Below are 25,505 nucleotides of genomic sequence, written 5' to 3'. Positions count from 1 at the left end.
ACACCTACTTTGAAGACACTGTCTTTTTCCCATTGCATATTCTTGCCTCCTTTGTCAAAGATTAATTGGCCACACAATCACAAGTTTATTTCTGGGTTCTCTATTCAGTCCCATTGCTTTGTGTGTCTGTTTTTGTGCCAGTACCACACTGTTTTGGTTACTACAGCTTTGTAGTATAACTTGAAACCCGAAATCATGATACTTCCAGTTTTGTTTTTCTTTTTCAAGAGTGTAGCTTTGGCTATTTGAGGTCTTTTGTGGTTCCATACAAATTTTAAGATTCTTTGCCCTAGTTCTGTGAAAAATGTTGGTATTTTGACAGGGATTGCATTAAGTCTGTAGTTCGTATTGGGTGGTATAGACATTTTAACAATATTTGTTCTTCACTCCATGAGCATGGAGTTTCTTTCCATTTGTTTGTGTTGTCTTCAGTTTGTTTTATCAATGTTTCTTAGTTTTCGGAGGACTGGTCTTTTACCTCCTGGGTTAAATTTATTCTTAGGGGGGCGCCTGGGTGGCTCAGTGGGTTAAACCTCTGCCTTCAGCTCAGGTCATGATCTCAGGGTCCTGGGTTCAAGCCGCACATCGCCTGGGGAGGGGGTAGTCTCTGTTCAGCACGGAGCCTGCTTCTCCCTTTCTCTCTGCCTGCCTGTCTGCCTGCTTGTGATCTCTGTCTGTCAAATATATAAATAGAATCTTTTAAGAAATTTATTCTTAGGGATTTTATTCTCTTTGATATAATTGTGAACAGGATTGTTTTCTGCATTTCTCTTTCTGCTGCTTCATTATTAGTGTATAGAAATGCAATGGATTTCTGTACGTTGATTTTGTATCCTCAACTTTACTGAATTCTTTTATCAGTTCTACTAGTCTTTGGTAGCATCTTTAGGGTTTTCTGTACAGAAGATCAAGTCATCTGCAAACAGTGAAAGTTTTACTTCTTCCTTACTAATTTGGATGCCTTTTATTCCTTCCTGTGTGTGTGATTGCCATAGCAAAGACTTCCTTGCTGTGGCAAGGAATACAAGCGGTGGGAGTAGAGATCCTTGTCTTGTTCCTGACCTTAGGGGAAAAGCTCACAATTTTTCACCATTGAGAATGATGTAGCTGTGGGTTTCTCATATATGGCTTTTATTATGTTGAAGTAAGTTCTCTCTAAACCTACTTTGTTGAGGGTTTTATAATGATGGATGTTGTATTTTGTCACATGCTTTTTCTGAGTTTATTGAAATGAGCATATGGTTTTTATACTTTCTCTTGTTGATGTGATGTATCACACTGATTGATTTGCAAATATTGAACCATGCCTGCATCCCAGGAATAAACCCCACTTGGTGGTGGTGAATGATTTTTTAAAAAAATATTTAATTTATTTGGCAGACAGAGATCACAAGTAGGCAGAGAGGCAGGCAGAGAGAGAGGAAGGGAAGCAGGCTCCCTGCTGAGCAGAGAGCCCGACCCAGGGCTTGACCCCAAAGACCCTGGGATCATGACCTGAGCAGAAGGCAGAGGCTTTAACCCACTGAGCCACCCAGGTGCCCTGATTTTCTTAATGTATTGTGGGATTTGGTTTGCTAGTATTTTGCTGAAGATTTTTTGCATCTGTGTTCATCAGGGATGTTGGTCTGTAGTTCTTTTTTTGTAGTGTCTTTATCTGGTTTGGGGATTGGGGGTAATGCTGGCCTCTTGGAATAAGTTTGGAAGATTTCTTGCTTCTATTTTTTTTTAATAGTTTGAGAAGAATAGGTATTAACTGTTCTTTAAATGTTTGGTATACTTCAACTGGGATATTCTCTGATCCTGGACTTTTGTTTGTTGGGAGGTTTTTTGTTTTTTCCCAGGTTCATAATTTATTGTACAAATTGTCTAGTACAATTTGTCTGGTACAAATGAAGTATCACATGATGAGTTGACATTGGCTTCTGCAGGAATGGGGACTTAATAAATGAGGTACAGGTTAAAATCCATTTATGTTGCTTTCAGAGATAGTGTTTTTTTAGATCTTAACTTGAAGTATAAGATCATCAAAGCAATTCCTCTGTATGCGGCCAGTACACAATTCATTCTACCTGTGAGAGTATAAGTTCTGAAACATTTTTGACACCAGTGACATGGGGTTGGGCATCAATTTCTGGACTTGCTGTGATTTCAGTCTTGCAGAAGACACCAATTTCCCTGCTTGTGTCCCTTTTTGGGAGTCTTTGATTACTGATTTGGCTTCATTTTCAGTAATCAGTCTGTTTCTATTCTTCCTGATTCGGGTTTGGGAAATTAAATGTTTCTAGGAATTTACCTATTTCTTCTAGGTTGTCCGATTTGTTGGGATATAATTTTTCATAATATTCTTTCACAATCCCTTATATTTCTGTGATGTCAGTTGGTCAGTTGTTATTTCTACTCTTTCACTTCTGATTTTTTAAATTTGAGTCCTCTCTCTTTTTTTGGATGAGTCTGTCTAAAGACTTATCAAGTTTTTTTTTGTTTTTTTTTTTTAGATTTTATTTACCTATTTGACAGACAGAGATCACAAGCAGGCAGAGAGGCAGGCAGAGAGAGAGGAGGAGGAAGCAGTTTCCCCGATAAGCAGAGAGCCCGATGCGGGGCTCAATCCCAGGACCCTGGGATCATGACTTGAGCCAAAGACATCGGCTTAACCCACTGAGCCATCCAGGCACCCCAAGACTTATCAAGTTTATTGACTTTTTCAAAGAACCACCTCCTGGTTTCATTGATCTGTTCTATTGTTTTTTGTTTGTTTTTAGTTTCAATTTTGTTTATTTCTGCTCTAATCTTTATTAGTTCCTTCCTTCTACTGGTTTGGGTTTTTGTTTATTCTTCTTTTTCTAGCTCCTTTAGATCTGTATTGCTATAAACTCCCCCCTTAGAACAGCTTTTGCTGCATCCCAAAGATTTGGGGCCATTGTGTGTTCATTTTCATTTGTCTCCATATATTTTTTTATTTCCTCTTTGACTTCTTGGTTGTTCCATCCATTATTTAGTAGCATGTTATTTAACCTCCATGTATTTATGCTCTTCCCATATTTTTTCCCCCCTGTGGTTGATTTCTTGTTTCATAGTATTGTGGTCAGAAAAGATATATGGTATGATTTTACTCTTTTTGAATTTGTTGAGACTTTGTCTGTGGCCTAATATATGATCTGAAGAATGTTCCATGTATACTTGAAAAGAATGTGTATTCTCCTGTTTTAGGATGGAATATTCTGAATGTATCTGTTAGATTCATCTGGTTCAATGTGTCATTCATAGCCACTGTTTCCTTGTTGATTTTCTTTTTTTAAAGATTTTATTTATTTGTTTGTTTGACAGAGAGAGAGAGAGAGAGATCACAAATAGTCAGAGAGGCAGGCAGAGAGAGAGGGAGAAGCAGGCTCCCCACTGAGCAGGGAGCCCGATGATCAAGCCCAGGTCTTGACCCCAGGACCCTGGGACCATGACCTGAGCCGAAGGCAGAGGCTGAACCCTCTAAGCCACCTAGGTGCCCCGCCCTTGTTGATCTTCTGTTTGGATGATCTCTCCATTGATGTAAGCGGGTTGTTAAATTTCCCTACTATTATTGTATTACTATTGATTAGTTCCTTTATGTTTGTTATTAACTGCTTTATGTATTTGGAAGGTGCCATGTTGGGCACATAAATATTTATGTTTTATTATTTATGTATTTATATATTTATTTAAAATATTTTATTTATTTATTTGACATAGAGAGAGAGAGATCACAAGTAGGCAGAGAGGCAGGCGGGCGGGGGGGGGGGAAGCAGGCTCCCTACTGAGCAGAGAGCCTGATGCAATATGTTTTTGAACTTTATCTGAATGGAATAATACTGTATGTATTATGGGACTTGCTTCTTTTGTTTTACCTGTTGATGTGTGAAGTTGTGATTTAGTTATTTTTACTGCTACATAGTGAATATCCCACATTTTATTTATGCATATTTTACTGTGATCATCATGTGAGTTGCCCCAGTGTGGACTATTAAGAATAACACTCCTGTGAACATTCTTGTACAGGACTCCTGAGTAACCACATGTAGTGGTTACTCCACATACTGAGAAATGGAATTGATTGGTTATAAAGTTATGTGTACAGTCAACTTTATTAGGTAATGCCAAATTGTTTTCCAAGTTCATTTTTTTTTTTTTTTTTTTTTTTTAAATTTTATTTATTTATTTGACAGAGAGAAATCACAAGTAGATGGAGAGGCAGGCAGAGAGAGAGAGAGAGGGAAGCAGGCTCCCCGCTGAGCAGAGAGCCCGATGCGGGACTCGATCCCAGGACCCTGAGATCATGACCTGAGCTGAAAGCAGCGGCTTAACCCACTGAGCCACCCAGGCGCCCCTCCAAGTTCATTTTTACCAATTTTATACTCTAGTTAGGAGCAGATTGCTCTTGCTATTTATGTCACCAATGTTTGTTTGTTTGTTTTTTGACTTAAAATAATTTTTGCCCCTCTGTTTTAAAACAGTATTTCATTATAGTATAACTTACATTTTCTTGATTACTAAAAAGATCAAGCATTTCTTCATATTTTTATGACCAGGTGAACTTTCTGTTCACCTGTGAGTGAATTTCTGTGAAATTCCCATTCATGTCTTTCCTCCATGTCCTCATCGGTTGTATTTTTCTCATTGATTCATAAATATCTTATACACACATCCTTTGCTGGTTATGTATCTTACAAATCTTTTCTCCTAATTTATAGCTTGCCCTTTTAGTCTCTTTATGGTATCTTCGGATGGATCAAAATTTTTCATCTAATGCAGTCAAATTTATCAGTATTTTTCTTTTTGTATATTTAAGAAATCTTTTTCTATCTCATGGTCATAAAGATATTTTCCTATCTTTTCTTCTAAAAGGTTTATAGTTTTGTGTTTCACACTAAAATCTCTAATTTTTTAGTGGAGAATTTCAAATATATACAAAATTAGAGAAAATAGTATATTAAACCCCTATATTCCATTTCAAAAACATTAAAAAAAAAAAGGATTATTTATTTATTTATTTATTTATTTATTGACTTGGCGGAGAGAGAGAGAGAGACAGTGAGAGAGGGAACACAAGCAGGGGTAGTGGGAGAGGGAGAACCAGGCTTCCCACTGGGCAGGGATCCCAATGAGGGGTTTGATGTGGGGCTTGATCCCAGGGTCCTGGGATCTTGACCTGAGCTGAAGGCAGATGATTAATGACTGAGCCCACCCAGGCACCCCATCAAAAATATTCAAATTAGGGCCAATCTTGTTTTATCTATACTCTTACCCACTACACCCCCAAAACATATATTTCTTTTTAATTACCTATCTGTCTATCTATTTGACAGAGAGATAGAGAGAGAGCACAAGTAGGCAGAGTGGCAGGCAGAGGGAGAGGGAGAAGCAGATTCTCCACTGAGCAGGGAGCCCAATGTAGGGCTTGATCCCAGGACCCTGGGATCATGACCTGAGCCGAAGGCAGCCACTTAACTAACTGAGCCACCCAGATGCCCCTATATTTTACCCGTTAGTATTATAGAATGCATTTCTAAAATATAAGAACTATTTTTTTTTAAGATTTTTTTCATGTATTTGACAGACGGAGATCACAAGTAGGCAGAGAGGCAGGCAGAGGGAGAAGGGAAGCAGGCTCCCCGCTGAGCAGAGAGCCCTAAGCAGGGCTTGATCTGAGGACCCTGAGATCATGACCTGACCCGAAGGCAGAGGCTTTAACCCACTGAGCCACCCAGGCACCCTAAAGTATAAGAACTATTTTTAAAAACATAACTATGATATTAATATAAATAAATAAAACTATTTAAAATTTCTTAATGTCATCAAATATCTATTCAGAGTTCAAATTTTTAGTCGAACTAGAATTAATTTTTGTACGTAGTATGAACTAGGAATATAATTTTTCCCATAAAAATTGTCCCAGCACAATTTATTGAACAATCCATCTTTTTCCTTCCTTTCTACAATGCTGCCTGTCGTAAATCAAGTTTTCCTATGTGCATGGGTTTATTTCTGGGAATTCTATCTGTTTCATTGGGCTTACTAGTACTTTATAAATATTGATATCTAGTGGGGATAGTCCTTTTCTTTTCTTTTTCAGGAATGTCTTGGCTATTCCTGGTCCTTGGCTCTTCCATATAAAAATCATAAAAACAGCTTGTCAAATTCCACAAAAACAGACTGTTAGGATTTTTTGTCAAAATTGCATTAAATCTATAAATCAATCTGAAGAGAAATGTCATCTTTACATCTTTTTTCTTTTTTTTAACCTCCACACCCAGTGTGGAGCCCAGCAAAGAGTATGAACTCACGACCCTGAGATCAGGACCGGAACTGAGATTAAGAGCTGGTTGCTTAACTGACTGAGGCATCCAGGTGCCCCTATAATATCTTTTCATGTGAACATATCTCTCCATTTATTTGGGTATTCTTCAGTGTCTTTCAATATGGGTTTAAAAATTTTCTCCATATGAATTGGACAAATTTTGTTAGATTTATTCCTAAGAATTTTTTATTTCTTTGTTGCTATTATAAATGTTATATCTGTAAACTAAATTTACTAATTATTGTTGTATATAGAAAAGCAATAGAATTTTATAAACTGGTTTATACCCATCAACCTTGCTAAATTCTCTTAATTCTAATAATTCACCTACAGATTCTTTTGGATTTTCTCTGTAGATGATAAGTGCATTCATCAAAAACCACCGTTTTTTCTACTCCTTTCCAATCTTTATATCTTTTATTTCTTATTCTTATCTTACTGTGTTGGCTATGGCCTTCAGCATAAAGTTGAATAAAGTGAAGAATACTTATTTATTTACATATTTACTCATCTATCTATCTATCTATCTATCTGAGAGAGAGAGAGAGAGCACAAGTGGGGAGAGTGACAGGCAGAGGGAGAAGCAGGCTCTCCGCTTAGCAGGGATCCTGATGTGGGACTCAATCCCAGGGTCCTGAGATCATGACCTGAGCTGAAGGCAGATGCTTAACCGACTGAGCCACCCAGGCATCCCTAAGAATTTTTGCTAGTATTTCAACAAAGGATATACTTTCAACATTTCCCAATCACATGTAGTATTAGAGATGCTTTTTACTAGATTAAGGTTGTTGTTTTCTCCTTTTTAAGTCATGAAGAGATCTTGGATTTTTCATCAGTTGATACAATCAGATGGTTTCCCTTCCTTCATCTGCTAATGTAGTAAATCAATTTATTTTCCACTGTTATCCAAGTTCACTTTCCTGGTATAAACCAATTAAGTGATGTAGTACAGTGTTTTGTTTTGTTTTTTTCCTGTCCTGTTTTCTACCACTATCCTTGCTTGGTTTTGGAATCAGTTATTCTACCTTCCTAAGAAGAACCGGGAAATGTACCTCCTTTAAATTATTTTTAATTCTTTGGAAACTTTATGTAAGATTTTCTATTCCTGGAAACTTTGGTAGAACTTAACAAATAGGCCTCTGAAAGAATATCATACAGAATATGGCAAGATTTTTTAACTATGATCAAATTTCTTTACTGGTCATTGTACAATTCAGATTTTCTGGTTCAACATCAATCAGTTGGAATTTATCTATTTCATATTTTCAAATTTGTTGGCCTGAAATTATTTATACTATTCTTTGTATCTATTTAATCTCTTCATCATCTAGCATATCACTTAAGTCTTTTATAATATTGTTGATTTTCATATTCTCTCTTGCTTGCCTAATTAATTTTAAGAGAAATATTTTCAAAACACCAAATATTGGCTTTGTTGATCTTCTCTATGGTATATTTACTTTCCTTTTCATTCATTTCTGCTTCATTTTTATTACTTCTTTTGCTTTATTTTATATTGCTGTTTTCCCCCTTAATTTCATATGTTGAATGCTTACCTCTCTAATTTTAAAACTTTCTTCTTTTTCTTCCTTTAAAGTTATGAATTTCCAGGCGCCTGGGTGGCTCAGTGGGTTAAGCCGCTGCCTTCAGCTCAGGTCATGATCTCTCTGCTCAGCAGGGAGCCTGCTTCCTCCTCTCTCTCTCTCTGCCTGCCTCTCTGCCTACTTGTGATCTCTCTCTGTCAAATAAATAAATAAAATCTTTAAAAAAAAGTTATGAATTTCCTTCTAAACAGTGTTTGGTTGCATCCCACAAGTTTGGTTACATAATAGTAATCCTACTGTTTAGTTATAGGTACTTTCTGGTTTCTAATATAATTTCATTTTTAGCCTGTAAGTAGTTAAGAAGTATGTTTTTTAAATCCCAATATGTGAGGTTTTCCAAACTTTTCATTAATTATTGGTTTCTTTCTTTTTTTTTTTTTTTTAAAGATTTTATTTATTCACTTGAGAGAGAGAGTTTGAGAAAGAGAGAGTACTAGAGGGAGTAGGGTCAGAGGGAGAAGCAGACTTCCTACTGAGCAGGGAGCCCAATTCAGGACTCAATGCTGGGACTCTAGAATCATAACTTGAGCTGAAGTCAGTCGCCCAACCAACTAAGCCACCTAGGTGCCCCTAATTATTGGTTTCTAACTTAATTGCATTGTGGTCCCAGGATATGGTCTGTGTAATATTAATCATTTAAAGATTTATAGACTAGGGACACTTGGCTGGCTCAGTCAGTGAAATACACATCTCTCGATGTCAGTATTTTGGGTTTGAGCCCCACGTTGGGTGTAGAGATTACTTAAAAATAAAAAAAACTTTAAAAAATGAAAAAAATAAAAACTTTATTGTGATATTATTCACATAATATAAAATTCACCCTTTTGAAATATATAATATAGTGTTTGTAGCATATTCAGAGTTGTGCAACCATCAGACAATATGTAGTCTTTTGACTTCTTTCACTTAGTATAACGTTTTCAAAGTCCATCCATGTTGTAGCATGTATCAGTACTTTATTCTTTTTCATGGCTGAATAACATGCCATTTTATGGATATACTATATTTCATTTATGCATTCACCTGTTGATAGGTATTTGCGTTGTTTTTCACTTTGTGGCTGATATAAATAATTCTGCTATAAACATTTGAATAAACGATTTTGTGTGGATGTATGTACATTTCTTTTGGGTATATACCTAAAAGTAGAATTGCTGGGTCATATGGTACCTCTATGTTTAACATTTTGAGGAACTGTCAAACGTTTCCAAAGTGGCTGTGCCATTTTACAATCCCATCAGCAACACATAAGGATTCTAATTTTCCCACAATCCTGTCAACACTGGCTACCATCTTTTTGATTGTAGTCAACCTAATGGGTGTGCAATTCTACCTCACTTTGGTTTTGATTTGTATTTTTCTAGTAACAAATGTGTTGAGCATGTTTTCATGTGTTTCTGGTCCATTAGTCTATCTTCTTTGGAGAAATATCTATTCAAATCCTTTGCTCATTTCATTTTTTAAAAATATTTAATTTATTTATTTATTTGAGAGAGAAGGAGAGAGAGAGAGAAGGAGCACACAAGCAGGGGAAGGGTAAGAGACAAGTACATGCACACAAATGGAGTAGTCTTGTATTAGTCATGATGTTTTTTAATTGCGCTTATTGATGACACCAAATATATATTCAAATGGACCAAGAAAATATACTAATTAATATAAATTATGTACATAATACACAGGTAGAATATTTTTGCTAATATGGTCAGTTGATATATGAGACACATGTTCTAAAATAGCTGTAGCTCCATTGTTGTGGTTACTAAGTAAATATTAAAAAAAAAAACAATGGTGTTTGTATAAGCCAACAATAACTTAAAAGCAATAATGACAAAACAATCTCATTCACAGAAGAATTACAAAAACAAAATAAGTAGGAATACATTTAAGCAACTATGAGGATATATATGAAAAAACTATAATCTCTGGTGAGAGATCCAGGAAAAACTTAAGTGGAAAGACAAACTACTGAGGGTAAGAATTATTACGGTAAAAAAAAGAACTGCCCCCAGATTAATATATAAATTTAATATAATCTCTGCCTAAATCCCAATGAAGTTTTTATTATTTATTATTTATTTTTTAAAAGATTTTATTTATTTATTAGGCAGAGAGAGACCTCAAGTAGGCAGAGAGGCAGGTAGAGAGAGGGGGAAGCAGGCTCCCCACTGAGCAGAGAACCTGATGTGGGGCTCGATCCCAGGACCCTGGGATCATGACCTGAGCTAAAGGCAGAAGCTCAACCCATTAAATGACCCAGGCACCCCGAAATTTTTATTTTTTAAATTATTTCTGAGGGGGGTGGCTGGGTGGCTCAGTTGTTAAGCAGATATCTGCCTTCAGCTCAGGTCATGATCCCGGGGTCCTGGGATCGATGCCTGCATCCTGGCTTGGGCTCCCTGTTCAGCGGAAAGCCTGCTTCTTCCACTCCCCGTGCTTGTATTCCCTCTCTCCTGTCTCTCTCTGTGTCAAATAAATAAATAAAATCGTAAAAAAATAAATAAATTGCCTCTGAGGTTCATTTGAGAAAACTGTGCTCCAAAGACTGTCAGCCTGTCTTGGTTGTGCAATTTCAACTGGGAGTAAGCCAGTGTGGGAGCCACAGATGCTACGCTACCACTCTTTTACATCATTTCCTTAGAGGCATCTCAGAAGTCCTAGTAGAACAATCCCAGGAGTCCTTTTTGCTTTTCTTGATTTTACCAAGCAAATATATTCTGTTAGACCCGTGAATCTGGAAAGGCCCTCCCTTTTTTATTCCAGTCTCGGCAGAGTCACTGAAGAAAATTACACATATTTCTGAGTCATTACTATGTTAAGATGATCATTCTTAAAAAACCTTTTGAGAGGGGTGCCTAGGTGGCTCAGTGGGTTAAAGCCTCTGCCTTCAGCTCAGGTCATGATCCCAGGGTCCTGGGATCAAGCCCCACATCAGGCTCTCTGCTCAGCAGGGAGCCTGCTTCCTCCTCTCTCTCTACCTGCCTCTCTGCCTACTTGTGATCTCTATCTGTCAAATAAATAAATAAAATCTTAAAAAAAAACACAAACCTTTTGAGGTCTATAAACCTTTAAAGCCCCTCAAAAGGACTGTCTATTAGTCTCCTGGAACATGAATACCTCTTTCTATTTCATGGCGAGTGGAGCATAATGGCCGCAATGAGGAGGAACAGTCCTGACGCTGGATGTGGCGAAGTCACAGGGACCTTGAGAAGGCATATAAGCAAACATCAGCCCAATCTTCCCAAGGAGGCAGTGTGTATCTTTCCCTAATGTTTCTCCTATGTTTCTCCTGAGCATCTTTTGCATTAGCATCACCTTAAGAGCTTATTAAAGATCCCTGGGCCCCACTTTAGATCTACAAGTCAGAATCTCAGGACCTTGGTCCTTAAAACACGTTTTTCACAAGTTTCTCTGCAGGCTAAACATTCTAAAATGCCCCCTATTCCGTGTCTAGTTTCAGATTTGCTCAGTCTGATAAATACTGCCCTCTAAAAAATGGTTCTCAGAGTTCTTGCCAGTTTTGTGAAAAGGTACTTCACAGATCCTGAGCCTTAAACCTCACAGAAAAACTCTGGGCTCCTTAAAGGCTGCAGATCACAGCACTTACAGCCTCAACCTGTCTGCAGCCCGTTTTTCATTTCCCTCCCTCTCTGTAGCCACCATTTCCCAACCCCACTTCTTTTTTGTTTCATAGGCTGTAACTGGGCATTTCTAAGGTAAAAACAGATATCGGAGAGGTAAACATTATACCTACAAACTCTGTCCATTTTTTCTTTAAAATGTCTCCACTCTTTTCTTTTTATTCCTGCTGCCATACCCAAGAGACCCTTATCACCATAATGAGACTCACACACAGCCTTTTTGTTCATCTGTAGGATATCAGTGTTTCTTCTCTCAAATCTTGCCCACCTACGACCCCCTGCCCACCTGCTCAAAATGCTAAAACGATTCTTGGTATTAACCATAGCAAGTTTCAACTCCTCTGTTTATTTTCCAGGCCCTTTACAATGTATCCCATTTGGATTTATTTCCTACTATTGCACACATGCTTTCCATTTACTGCCCACACATGGCCTGCTCATTTCAACCCATGGGACAGATTTATCTCAATGTTCCCAAAGCATGGTATAAGGACTTAGAATAGGAGTCCTATAAATGTGGGCCAACTGACTCAGAAGTTGGCATTTGTTTCCATTTTGATGTCCTCCCTTTTCATATTTGATCCCACAAGTCATTCAAGTACCATATTCTGCTTACAGACTTTCCAAGCTTCTCTAGCTCTTATGGCCTCCATATTTATTATGTGGAAAACACACACACACACACACACACACACACACACACAGACACACACACAAAACCAAAGAAGAAAATAAAAGGAAGAGAGGGAGGAGGGAAGAAAAGTTCCCCACAACAGATAATTGGCTTTAGGAGTTGCTAAAGTCAAGGGAAGAGAAGGAAAGGCTAGTAGTCTGATAACTCCCACTTCGAAGCTATTCGGGAGGAACATTTGTTGGCTTTCTATAGTACCATATAATCAGTATCATTCTGTTCAGAACACATATACTGTCAGTGTTCCTTGCTAAGTGTTTCAGATACATTCATTCTGCTTCCCCCATGTTAGTTCAGGATTCATTTCTTCCTGATTCCCTGATGGCCCATATTGAGCTAAATGCCCCCTTCTCCATGCTCCCATAAGACCCTGGTGTTTACTTGTAACTCAATATCTTATATTGAAAGTGCTTCTTTGTGAATATGACTCACCCTTAGACTATGAATTTCATGAGACAAGGTCCAGGCTTACTTGTCTTTGTATTATCTCTATTGACTCTGTACATGAAGATGCTACAAAAATGATCTCTGAAGTAACTAGGCTGTAAGCTTTGAAGGGTGGGGAACCATTTTTTACACTTCTTGTTTTTGTATTATGAATAACAAGCTCAGTGTTTAGGTGTTAAGAAAAAGCTTGTTAATGTTAACATTTCTGTGCTCACCATCCACTCATAACCTTACCCTTGCCCATTAAACCTTAGTTACTGAGCATTTAGTAAATCTCAACAGACTCTTATTAACTTAGATTAATACTGATGGCCACTGTGAAAGAAAAACAAGAAACAAATTCACTAGTTATACTTCTGTTTAGAAATTCATGCATAGTCTAATTGTCAAAAAGAACAACTGCCTCATTTTCATACTTTCAGAGAATAGGCTTTAGAGCCAGACAGAATTAGATTTGCCTGGCTCCAAAGCTTATTAGACTCATGGCGCTGCAAATGCACTAGTTATTTGACCTATTGCAGGGCCTTTCAGGGCTCTAAATTAAAAATGGAAATGACAGAAGTCACCTGGGAGGCTCAGTGGGTTAAGTGTCTGCCTTTGGCTTAGGTCATGATCTCAGGGTCATAGGATCAAGCCCTGCTTTGGGCTCTTGCTTGAGGAGTCTGTTTCTCCCTCTGTCTCTATCCCCTGCTCATGTTCTCTCTTTCTCAAATAAATAAAATCTTTAAAAAATAAATAAAAATGGAAATAACGGTATATATTCTAGGGTCATTATGAGCACTGAATGTGATAATATATATAAAGTATCTTAGCACCATACCTGGCACATACCATAGTCTTCAACCAATGTTAGCTATTGTTTCTTGATCCTGTCCTTCCTCAAGAGGGTCACTTGGATCACACAATATCTCCTGTGTTACAAGATACGGTCTTGTGTGGCCTATGGTTAGGTTTCTTATTTTCACACTACCTGTCCCACAAGAGCTATTAGTCTATACCTATATACATTTGAGTATATAATATGTATTACTTGGGAGTGTATATATGGACATCTATATGGCTGTGTGTGTACATCTGTGTGTAAGAGCCAAAGGCTTCCAGTTATCCTTGCATTTGATTTGAGAAACTTCAGAGGCTTTAATTAAAATCACCAAATAGGGCACATTCTCCTCTCCTCTTTCTGCCTTTACTGTCATCTACCTGGTTTCCCCTATTAAATGAAAATATAGTGAGAAGCTACTAGATTAAGCTGCAGTGAGCAGATTCCACTGTCAACATGTAAAAGCTTTTATCAAACCATTATCAAACTAAAAACCCAGATGCTGCTATAGCTCACAACAGAAACATGACTAATAGGCGATGCTAATTTGCATCAGTGGGACTTAACGAAGGTAGTGAAAAAAGGGATATTATCTCCACCTTCCCATTTTCTAGGCAGAGTAGGTGAGTGGAAAACTTATAAGGCACACCAAGTAGTCTTGGTAAGTAGCTCCAAACATCAAATCTGTTTGTGGCATCTCTCATTCTGGTCTAAGGGCCTGTGGTAGATTTCCCCCTCTAATAATGCTGGAGCTAAACCTCTATGCTAGCAATTTTTACCCCCTAGGTAATTGTCAGTTATCTCCAGAGTCATTTGGAAAGCCTGAAAATATTTTCCAAGACAAAGTTGAATTTAATTAACTTTTATATATTTTAAATGAATTATCAGAGAGTTCTACTTCTAGCAAAGCCTGACTAGTTAGGTTGCTATACACAATATTGCTGAGAACAATTAGGAAAGTTGAACAAATTATTTTTTAAACACCAAATGAAGTCATAGAAAAGCTAACAAAGCAATGATAATCTGCTGGTCCAAGATGTGGAAGATAAGAGAAGTTAAAAAATGTGAGTTGGTGTTTGGGGAAACCTTAACCTGAAGATAACTGCTGATCCAAAAACAAAAACAGCACTGAAAAGGTGAAAAGAGCTATAAGTAGAAGAATGAAACTTGACCATTCTCTTACACCATACACAAAGATAAACTCAAAATGGATAAAAGACCTCAACGTGAGACAGGAATCCATCAGAATCCTAGAGGAGAACGTAGGCAGTAATCTCTTCGATATCAGCCACAGCAACTTCTTTCAAGATATGTTTCCAAAGGCAAAGGAAACAAAAGCGAAAATAAACCTTTGGGACTTCATCAAAATCAAAAGCTTCTGCACAGCAAAGGAAACAATCAAAAAAAACAAAGAGGCAACCCATGGAATGGGAGAAGATATTTGCAAATGACAGTACAGACAAAAGGTTGATATCCAGGATCTATAATGAACTCCTCAAACTCAACACACACGAAACAGATAATCACATCAAAAAATGGGCAGAAGATATGAACAGAAACTTTTCCAATGAAGACATACAAATGGCTATCAGACACATGAAAAAGTGTTCATCATCACTAGCCCTCAGGGAGATTCAAATTAAAAGCACATTGAGATATCACCTTACACCAGTTAGAATGGCCAAAATTAACAAAACAGGAAACAACATGTGTTGGAGAGGATGTGGAGAAAGGGGAACCCTCTTACACTGTTGGTGGGAATGCAAGTTGGTGCAGCCTCTTTGGAGAACAGTGTGGAGATTCCTCAAGAAACTAAAATAGAACTTCCCTATGACCCTGCTATTGCACTCCTGGGTATTTACCCCAAAGATACAGATGTCATGAAAATAAGGGCCATCTGTACCCCAATGTTTATAGCAGCAATGGCCATGGTCACCAAACTGTGGAAAGAACTAAGATGCCCTTCAATGGACGAATGGATAAGGAAGATGTGGTCCATATACACTATGGAGTATTATGCATCCAGCAGAAAGGATGAATACCCAACTTTTGTAGCAACATGGATCGGACTGGAAGAGATTATGCTGAGTGAAATAAGTCAAGCAGAGAGAGTCAACTATCATATGGTTTCATTTATTTGTGGAGCCTAACAAATATCATGGAGGACAAGGGGTGTTAGAGAGGAGAAGGGAGTTGGGGTAAATTGGAAGGGGAGGTGAATCATGAGAGACTATGGACTCTGAAAAACAATCTGAGAGGTTTGAAGTGGCGGGAGGGTGGGAGGTTGGGTACCAGGTGGTGGGTATTATAGAGGGCACGGATTGCATGGAGCACTGGGTGTGGTGAAAAAAATAATGAATACTGTTTTTCTGAAAATAAATAAATTAATTTAATTTATAAAAGAAAGAAAAGAGCTTTTGGCAATTTCCCTACCAGGAATGGCAAGAGAAAAATTATTGTAAAGAGCATGAATAGGAAGAGGGGCCCTGGTAAACACCCCAGATTTCAACTGGGATCATGAAGGATTTACCCTAGGAAGAAAGATGAACCGAAAGTAGACTAGTCCTTATGAGGATTCACTTATGAAGCTCAGCTTTGAATTTTTCAGACATTTACTTGATGAAGGTGTTCAGGCTCTGAACCATCTGTTTGACAGAAATAAAATAAATCCTCTCTAGAGGGATATAGCATCACATAGAACTCCGATCCTCTCTGGAGTTCAGCAAGCTTTATCAAAGGACCTAGGACTTAGAATTATCAGAATGATATTGACTGAAAGGAAGAACAAAGTTAGAGTTCTTATACTCCTAAGTGCAGAGTTTATCAGAAAACCACAGCAGGCTTACAAAAGAAGTAAATAGAAATGGATTAATAGTCTAGGTGGCTCAGTCATTAAGCATCTAACTCAGTTCATGATCCCAGTGTCCTGAGTTTGAGCCCCATATAGGGCTCCCTGTCCAGCAGGAAGCTGGCTTCTCCCTCTCCAGTTCCCCCATGCTTGTTTTCCCTCTCTCACTATCCCTCTCTGTCATAAATAAATAAAATCTTTAATTTTTAAGGTTTTGTTTATCTGAGAGAAAGCGAGAGACAGAGCACGCCAGGTGGCAGGGTGTGGGGGGCAGAGAGAGAAGAGGGAGAAGCAGACTCCTCTCTGAGGAGAGAGCCTGGTATGGGGTTCAATTCCAGGACCCTGGATCATGACCTGAGCCGAAGGCAGACGCTTAACAGACTGACCCTCCCAGATGTCCCTAAAAAAAATCTTCAACAACAACAACAACAACAACAACAAAATAGATTAATAAGAGTCAAGTCTAGAAATAGATCCAGTCATATATAGTCAATGATTATCAACTAAGAAACCAAATCAATTCAATTGGGAAAGGTAAGTCTATTTAACAAATTGTGCTGAAATGACAGGATATCTCAATGGAAAGAATCCCTACTGCACTCCATCCACAAAAATAATTCAAGATGGATCACAAACCTAAATGTAAAAGCTAGAACCATGAAGCTTCTAAAAGAATATCCTTGCAACTACAGAATAGTCAAAGCTTTCTTAGGAATAATGTAAAATGTACTAACCATAAAAGTAAAAGTAAAATATTGGACTTTAAGAAAATTAAATTTTTGCTCATCAAAAGACATATTTTGAAAGTGAATAAGCAGGCAACCAACTAAGAAAAAATATTCCAATACATATATATGGCAAAAGATTTGTAGTCACAGAATATGAAGAACTCCTACTGAGAATTTCAGGAAGACGATCAAGTAAGCAGCAAAGGGAATCTGCCTCTCCACTGAGACAACCGAACTGACAAAATCTGTCTCATGTTACTCTCTAGGAATTCCAAACTCTATTGAAGGCTTATGACTTCCAGGGAAAAGCTTACACAGAAAGTTGTGCTTAATTTTGACTAACCTGCGGCAGACAGCTGTGCACATGTTCCTGGAGGAGCTTGCTGAACAAGTGTGGGCAAAAAAGAACCCTGTCTTCCAAATATTAGGATCTGTGCCCTGATTGCTGATTCCTGCCTCTGATCATAGAGGTACAGATGAAAAAGTGAGTGGTCAATGTTGTTGCACTTATCCACATTGCTGCAAGCCCCTTGCTCTATAGCCACAGTGACTTTCAGTAGATTTAAAGGACCAGCATCCATTCTCCCTTTCAATTCTCTCTTTTCATCTTTTTGGAAGTCAGACATTATGGAAGCTATACTAGGACACTCTTAAACAACCACATATATAAGGGAAATTAAAAAGTGACCATAAAAAGACTTAGGAAAAAACTAAGAAGTTCTTAAGTTTATGCCTCAGGTTGATCCTGGGCAAAGAAACAGCTCACCACAATCAACAACACAAAATAAAAAATAACAAAGACAACAAACCTTGGAAAAGGCAGAGAATATGAATTGAAGAGATAGCACATTATTAGATTCAAATGTCCAGTTTCAAAAAAAATCGCAAAGCATATAAAGAAATAGGAAAATATGGCTATTCAAAGGAAAAAAAATCAACAGAAACTGTCCCTGAAAAAGATGTGATGTCAGATATATTAGCCAACTTTTAAACAACCATCTTAAAGATGCTTGAAGAACTAAAGGGAGATGCAGATAAAGTCAAGAAAACAAAGTGAACAACACAGATATGTCCACAAAGAGTGGGAAAACCTATGAAAAAAGTCAAAAATTCTGGAGCTGAAAAGGACATTTATCAGGATAGACCAAATGTTAGGTCACAAATTAAGTCTCAGGAAATTAAAAATGGTAGATACCATATAAAGTATCTCTCTGAGCACAATGGGATGAAGTTAGAAATCAAAAAGAGAAGTAAAACTAGAAAATTATAAATCTGTGGAAATTAAGCAGCCTTTAAACAACCAATAGATCAAAGAAGAAACCACAAGGGAAATACTTAGAAATGAGTGAAAACAAAAACACAACATACAAAAACTGATGGGATGCAATGAAAGCAGGGCTAATGGGAAATTAATGGCTATAAATAGAGGACTGCGTGTTGTACATAAACAATGAATCTTGGAACACTGCATTAAAAACTAATGATGTATTTTATGGTGACTAACACAATAAAAACAAAAACAAAAAAGAACTAAAACACAACTTAACTTTACAATGTAAAGAACTAGAAAAAGAACAACAAACTAAACACAAGTTTAGTATAAGGAAAGAATAAGGATTAGATGAAGGGGCACGTGCACCTGAATGTTTATAGCAGCAATGTCCACAATAGCCAAACTATGGAAAGAACCTAGATGTCCATCAACAGATGAATGGACAAAGAAGATGTGGTACATATACACAATGGAATACTATGAAGCCATCAAAAGAAATGAAATCTTGCCATTTGCAATGACATGGATGGAACTAGAGGGTATTATGCTTAGCGAAATAAGTCAATCGGAGAAAGACAACTATCATATGATCTCCCAGATATGAGGAAGTGGAGATGCAACATGGGGGGTTTGGGGGGTAGGAAAAGAATAAATAAAACAAGATGGGATCGAGAGGGAGACAAACCATAAGAGACTCTCACTGTCACAAAACAAACTGAGGGTGACCGAGGGGAGGGGGGTTGGGAGAGGGTGGTGGGGTTATGGACATTGGGGAGGGTATGTGATATGGTGAATGCTTTGAAGTGTGTAAACCTGGTGATTCACAGACCTGTACCCCTGGGGCTAATAATACATTATATGTTTATTTAAAAATTAAAAAATTTTTTAAAAGAATAAGGATTAGAGCAGAGATAAATAGAAAAACAGTAGAGACAATTAGTGAAGCCAAATGTAGTTTTTCCAAAAGATCAGCAACACTGACATACCTTTAGCTAGAGAGAGTAAGAAAAAAAGAAGGTTTAAGTTACTAAAATCATAAATGAAAGTGGGAACATTACCACCAATTTTATAGAAATAAAGAAGATTTAAGAGAGTACTATGAACAATTATATGCCAACAAGTTGGATAACCTAGGTGAAATAGAAAAATTCCTATAAACACAAAACTTTTCAAGACTAAATCACAAAAAAATACTAAATCTGAATAGATCTATAACTAATAAGGAGATTGAATCAGTAATAAACAATCTTCCAGCAAAAAAAAACCCGAAAAACAAAACAAAACAAAAAAAACCAAACCTCTGTAAACCGCTGTCCAATTTTCCTAGCACCATTTATTGAAGAGACTATCTTTTTTCCACTGGATATTTTTTCCTGCTTTGTTGAAGATTATTTGGCCATAGATTTGAGGTTCATAGCAGCAATGTCCACAATAGCCAAACTGTGGAGAGAGCTAAGATGCCCTTCAACAAACAAATGGATAAAGATGTGGTCCATATATACAATGGAATATTACTCAGCCGTCAGAAATGATGACTACTCAACTTTTGGATCAGCGTGGGTGGGACAGGAGGAGATTATGTTGAGTGAAATAAGTCAAACAGAGAAAGTCAATTATCATGTGGTTTCACTTACTTGTAGAACATAAGGAATAACATGGAGGACATTAGAAGAAGGAAAGGCAAAGTGAAGAGTGGGGAGATTGGAGGGGGAGATGAACCATGAGAGACTGTGGACTCCAAGGATCAAACTGATGATTTTAGAGAGGAGGGGTTGGGGGGATGGGTGAGCCTGGTGGTGCGTATTAAGGAGGGCACATATTGCATAGAGCACTGGGTGTTATACATAAACAATGAATCTTGGAACATTACATCAAAAACTAATGATATATTGTATGTTAACTAACAGAATAAAAAACCAAAATGAACAAACAAGCAAAAACCTCTGAAGTGGATGGCTTCACCAGCAAAATCTACCAAACATTTAAGACTACCAATCCTTCTCAAATTTTCCCAAAAAATTAAAGTGAAAAGAACACTTCCTAACATTTTCTGTGAGACCAGCATTTCCCTGACATCAAAGCCAGGCAAAGACAAAAGGAAAGTACAGAACAATATCTCTTATAAACACTGATACAAAAATCCTCAACATAATACTAGCAAATCAAATTCAGCAGCATATTAAAAGATTATATGCCATGACTAAGTGGGATTTATCCCTGGAATTCAAAGATGGTTTAATATACAAAAATCAACCGATATTTTAAAAAAGATTTTATTTATTTATGTGACAGAGATCACAAGTAGGCAGAGAGGCAGGCAGAGAGAGAGAGAGAGAGAGAGAGAGAGAGGAGGAGGAAGCAGGCTCCCCACTGAGCAGAAAGCCAGATGCAGGGCTCAATCCCAGGACCCTGGGAACATGACCTGAGCCAAAGGCAGAGGCTTTAACCCACTAAGCCACCCAGGCGCCCCCCAAATCAATCAATATTAAACAGCATATTAATATAGTGATGGGAAAAAACCCACATGATCACCTGAAATGATACAGAAAAACCATGTGATAAAATTCAATACTCTTTTATGATTAAAACTAAAAAACTAAAAAACTGGGACTAGAAGGAGACTGCAATACAACTTCATATATAAAACAGTTGCATATACAATTCCATACATTTCAATATAATTTCTTATATGGCTACAATAAAAGCCATATATGAAAAATCCACAGTAAACATCATACTTACTGATAAAACACTGAAAACTATTCCTCTAAAATCAGGAACACTCCTTTTTCAAAATATTACTAGAAGCTCTAGCCAGAGCAATTAGGCAAGAAAAATAAATAAGAAGCATCCAAACTGGAAAGGAAGAAGTAAAATTATCTTTGTCTGCAGATATTATCTTATAACACCCTAAAGATTCCACACAGCACTGTTAAAACCAATACATGAATTCAGCAAAGTAGCAAGATACAAAATAAACACACAAAAATCAGTTGTATTTCTAAACACTAACAATGAACAAAAATAATTCCCTTCCCAAAAAATTAAAATAAAATACTTAGGAGTTAACTTAACCAAGGATGTGAAAGACTTACAAAATGAAAACTACACTCTGAAAACTATAAAACACTCATGAAAGAAACTGAAGACACAAAGAAATGGAAAACATTCCATGCTCATGGATTGAAAGAACAGATATTTTTAAAATGTCTATGCTACTTGGAGCAATCTATACATTCAATGCAATCCCTATCAAATACCATCAATATTTTCCACAGAGCTAGAACAAATAATCCTTAAATTTGTATGTAACTTGAAAAGACCCCAAATAGCCAAAAGAAAGTTGAAAAGGAAAACCAAAGCTGGTGGCATCAGAAGTCCGGACTTCAAGCTATATTACAAAGCTGTAATTATCAAGGCAGTATTGTACTGGCACAAAAATAGACACAAAAATCAGTGGAACAGAATAGAGAACGCAGAAATGAACCGTCAACTCTCTGGTCAACTAACCTACCACAAATCAGGAAAGAATACCCAATGGGAAAAAACCAGACTCATCACATATAGTATTGGGAAAATTAGACAGCCAACATGAAGAATGAAAGTGGACCACTTTCTTACAGCATATACAAATAAATTCAAAATGGATGAAAGACCTAAATGTGGGACAGAAATCCATCAAAATCCTAGAGGAGAACATAAACTGTGTTCTTGGCCACAGGAATTTCTAATTGGACATGTCTCCAAAGGTAAGGGAAACAAAGGCAAAAATAAGCTATTGGGACTTCATCAAGATAAAAAAGCTTTTGCTCAGCAAAGGAAACAGTTAACAAAACCAAGAGACAACCTACAGAATGGGAGAAGATTTTTGCAAATGTTTTATCAGATAAAGGGCTACTATCCACAATCTATAAGAACTTATCAAACTCAACACCCAAAGAACAAATAATAGAAGATGATATGAACAGACATTTCTCCAAAGAAGACATACAAAAGGTCAACAGACATGAAAAAATGCTCAACATCACACTGACATTAAGGAAATACAAATCATTAAACCACAATGAGATACTACCTCATACCAGTCAGAATGGCTATAATTAAGTAAGGAAACACCAAATGTTGGCAAGGATGTGGAGAAAGGAGAACCCTTGTACACTGTTGGTGGGAATTCAAGCTGGTACAGCCCCTCTGGAAAACAGTATGGAGTTTCCTCAAAAAGTTAAAATAGAGTTACCTTATGACTAGCAATTGCACTACTAGGTATGTACCCCAAAGATACAAATGTAGTGATCCAAAGGGGTACCTGCACCCCAATGTTTAAGGCAGCAATGTTCACAATAGCTAAAGTATGGAAAGAGCCCAGATATCCACATGGCCAAAGTGGAGGTGAGATTATACACACACACACACACACACACACACACACACACAACTCAGTCATCAAAAAAACCCTAAGTCTTGCTCTTTGCAATCATGTGGATAGAACTAGAGGGTATTATGCTAAGGGAAATAGGGGAATCAGAAAGATAATTATATGATCTCACTGTTACGTAGAATTTCAGAAACAAAACAGAGGAGCAGAGAGGAAGGGAGGGGAAAAATAAAACAAGAGGTAATCAGAGAGGGAGAAAAACCATAAGAGATTCTTAGTCATAGGAAATAAACTAGGGTTTCTGGAGGGGAGGGGTTGGGATGGGGTAATAGGGTAATGGGCTTGAAGGAGGGCATGTGATGTAATGAGAACTGGGTGTTATATACAACTGATGAATCACTGAACTCTACCCCTGAAACTAATAATACACTATATGTTAATTAATTAAATTTAAATTAAAAAATGAAAACTATAAAACACTCCTGAAAGAAATTAATAAATAATGAAAGACTTAAATAAATGGAAACATATCTCATGTTCCTGGATTGGAAGACTTAATATCGTTAAGATGTCAATATTATTGTCAATATTGATCTATAGATTCATTGTAAACCCTACCAAAAATCCAATGATATTTTGGCAGAAATAGAAAAACATCATCCTAAAATTTACATGGAATATAAACAGCCCACATAATCTTGAAAAAGAAGAACAGAGCTGAAAGACTTATACTTCCAGATTTCTAAACTTAGGTATAGGAGGCTAGAAGATGGAGAGTAAGAAGACCCTAAGCTCACCTTGATCCATGGATACAACTAGGTAACACTCACATAAACATAAATAACCCAGAAAACAACCCGAAGACTGGCAGAACAACTCCACAACAAAAGGTAAAGAAGAAACCACTCTGAGAGGGAAGGATGGACAGAGACACAATAGGGAGCAAAATGGACCTCTGCTATCAGCTGGGTGTGGAGAGTGGGCCTTGGGCATGGAGAAGGGAGAGAAACAGACTATCACACAAGAGTTTCCACACAGGGAAGACAAATCCCCATAACATTCAGTTTTGAAAGTGAGGGCCAAATTTCGTAAGGTCTTACAATCAGTGAGACTTAAAACCTGGAATTTTAAAAATTAGTGTCTGGTTCTGGGGGAGCCGGAGGGCAATAGGAAGCTGAGTACCCACCCTTAAAGAAACCACATGACATGGCCTAGGAAAATGTCCTTGGATTACAGGAGATGAGATTATTTTAGGCCTTATGAATGACATTGTAGGAGCCAATAAGAAAGAAATAGCCCTAATAAATGATTTGACTGTTAATTTACATCTTCTGCTATTATCCTTGTGTAAGCCTACCCCAAGATGGTATAAAATTCTGAAAGCCAAAGCCTTCCCTTCAGATCACTGTGCTATTGAGTCACAGCTTCAATTTCATAGGCTTAACATTGAGGAAAGCATGTGGATGATAAAGCCAAGGGGGGGAAGAAAAGATTGAGTATAGAGGATATCCTTGAAGTAATCGAGAAGGAAGGAGACTCAGTTGCAGTGATCCTGTTCAGTGGGCTGCATTTTAACACTGAATAGCTCTTTAATATATCTGCCATCACAAGAGCTGGACAAACAGAGCATTGTTTTGTTGGCATTAATCTAGCACATGCGGTTGGAAATGTTGAACTCCGCTTACATGACTGGGGAGTTGATTTTGTTTGCTGGTACTCCTATAAGTATTTAAATTTAGGAGCAGGAAGTCTTGCTGGTGCCTTTATTCATGAAAAACATGCCCATACAATTAAAACTGAGCTAGTGGGATGGTTTGGCCATAAATCAGCACCTGATTTAAGGTGAATTATAAACCGCAGTTAATCCCCGGGGTCGATGGATTTCAAATTTCAAACCCTCGCTTTTCTTGGTCTGTTCCTTACACACCAGTTTAGAGATCTTTAAGCAAGCAACTATGAAAACATTGAGGAGAAAAATCTACTAGCAGTTTCTTGATAAAGAAACTGTACATAATTACTCCATCCCACATAGAGGATCATGGTTGCCAGATCACTGACATTTTCTGTTCCAATAAGATGTGTTTTCCAAGAACCAGAAAAACAAGGAGTGGTTTGTGACAAGTGAGAACCAAATGGCATCTGAGTGGCTCTAGTTCCTCTCTACAACTCTTTTCATGATGTTTATAAGTTTATCAATCTGCTCACTTCTGCACTTGACTCTGCAGAACCAAAAATAGCAGTGTTTTCTAGAACTGAAGTAATTGTTATTGAAAGCTTTTAGGGTTATTTTATTATTATTCTCAAATTTTAGTAATTGGAAGTTTTTAAAAACTGATTACATATAACTGGCAATGAATTATATACTTTACAGAAAAAGCTGATATATTTTTTTCCAAGAGTCTGTGATTCTGAGAAATCCACATGTCTGTCCATTCTTCATGTTTAATGGATCAAAGTTTTCACTGGTCCAAGTATTATTAGCTATTAGCTAGCTGTCATATTTCATGGTCAGTGAATGTTTTATATTGATTCAGTTTATAATTTGACTAATAATTTCATAATATATGTGTAATTTTTGTGTCAATTTTAGAAATGTACTTTAGTTTTATTTACCAAAGAGTTCCTTATAGATGTTGTAATTTCACAATCTGATATGTGTATAATTTTGCAATATTCCATCCAACTTTAATCTAAGGAACAGAAAATACATTTTATAGGGCAGTAGCTTTCAAATGTTTTGATCACAATCC

General features: G+C 37.2%; 1 protein-coding gene and 2 pseudogenes across 3 annotated transcripts in view; 1 reads left to right on the top strand and 2 right to left on the bottom strand.

Annotated features, from left to right (window-relative positions):
* LOC101678631 (agouti signaling protein) overlaps nucleotides 1-25,505 on the bottom strand; it is a 137,314-nt gene that overhangs the window by 26,020 nt on the left and 85,789 nt on the right. The window lies entirely within an intron of this gene.
* On the bottom strand, nucleotides 1,969-17,473 carry LOC123393136 (annotated as a pseudogene).
* LOC101681399 lies at nucleotides 23,525-25,036 on the top strand (annotated as a pseudogene).

The sequence above is a fragment of the Mustela putorius genome, unplaced genomic scaffold (assembly GCF_011764305.1).
Source record: "Mustela putorius furo isolate JIRA1106 unplaced genomic scaffold, ASM1176430v1.1 tig00000743_pilon_pilon_pilon, whole genome shotgun sequence".
NCBI lineage: Eukaryota > Metazoa > Chordata > Mammalia > Carnivora > Mustelidae > Mustela > Mustela putorius.
The sequence above is the reverse complement of the archived record's forward strand: the minus strand, read 5'-3'. Positions and strand labels throughout refer to the sequence as shown.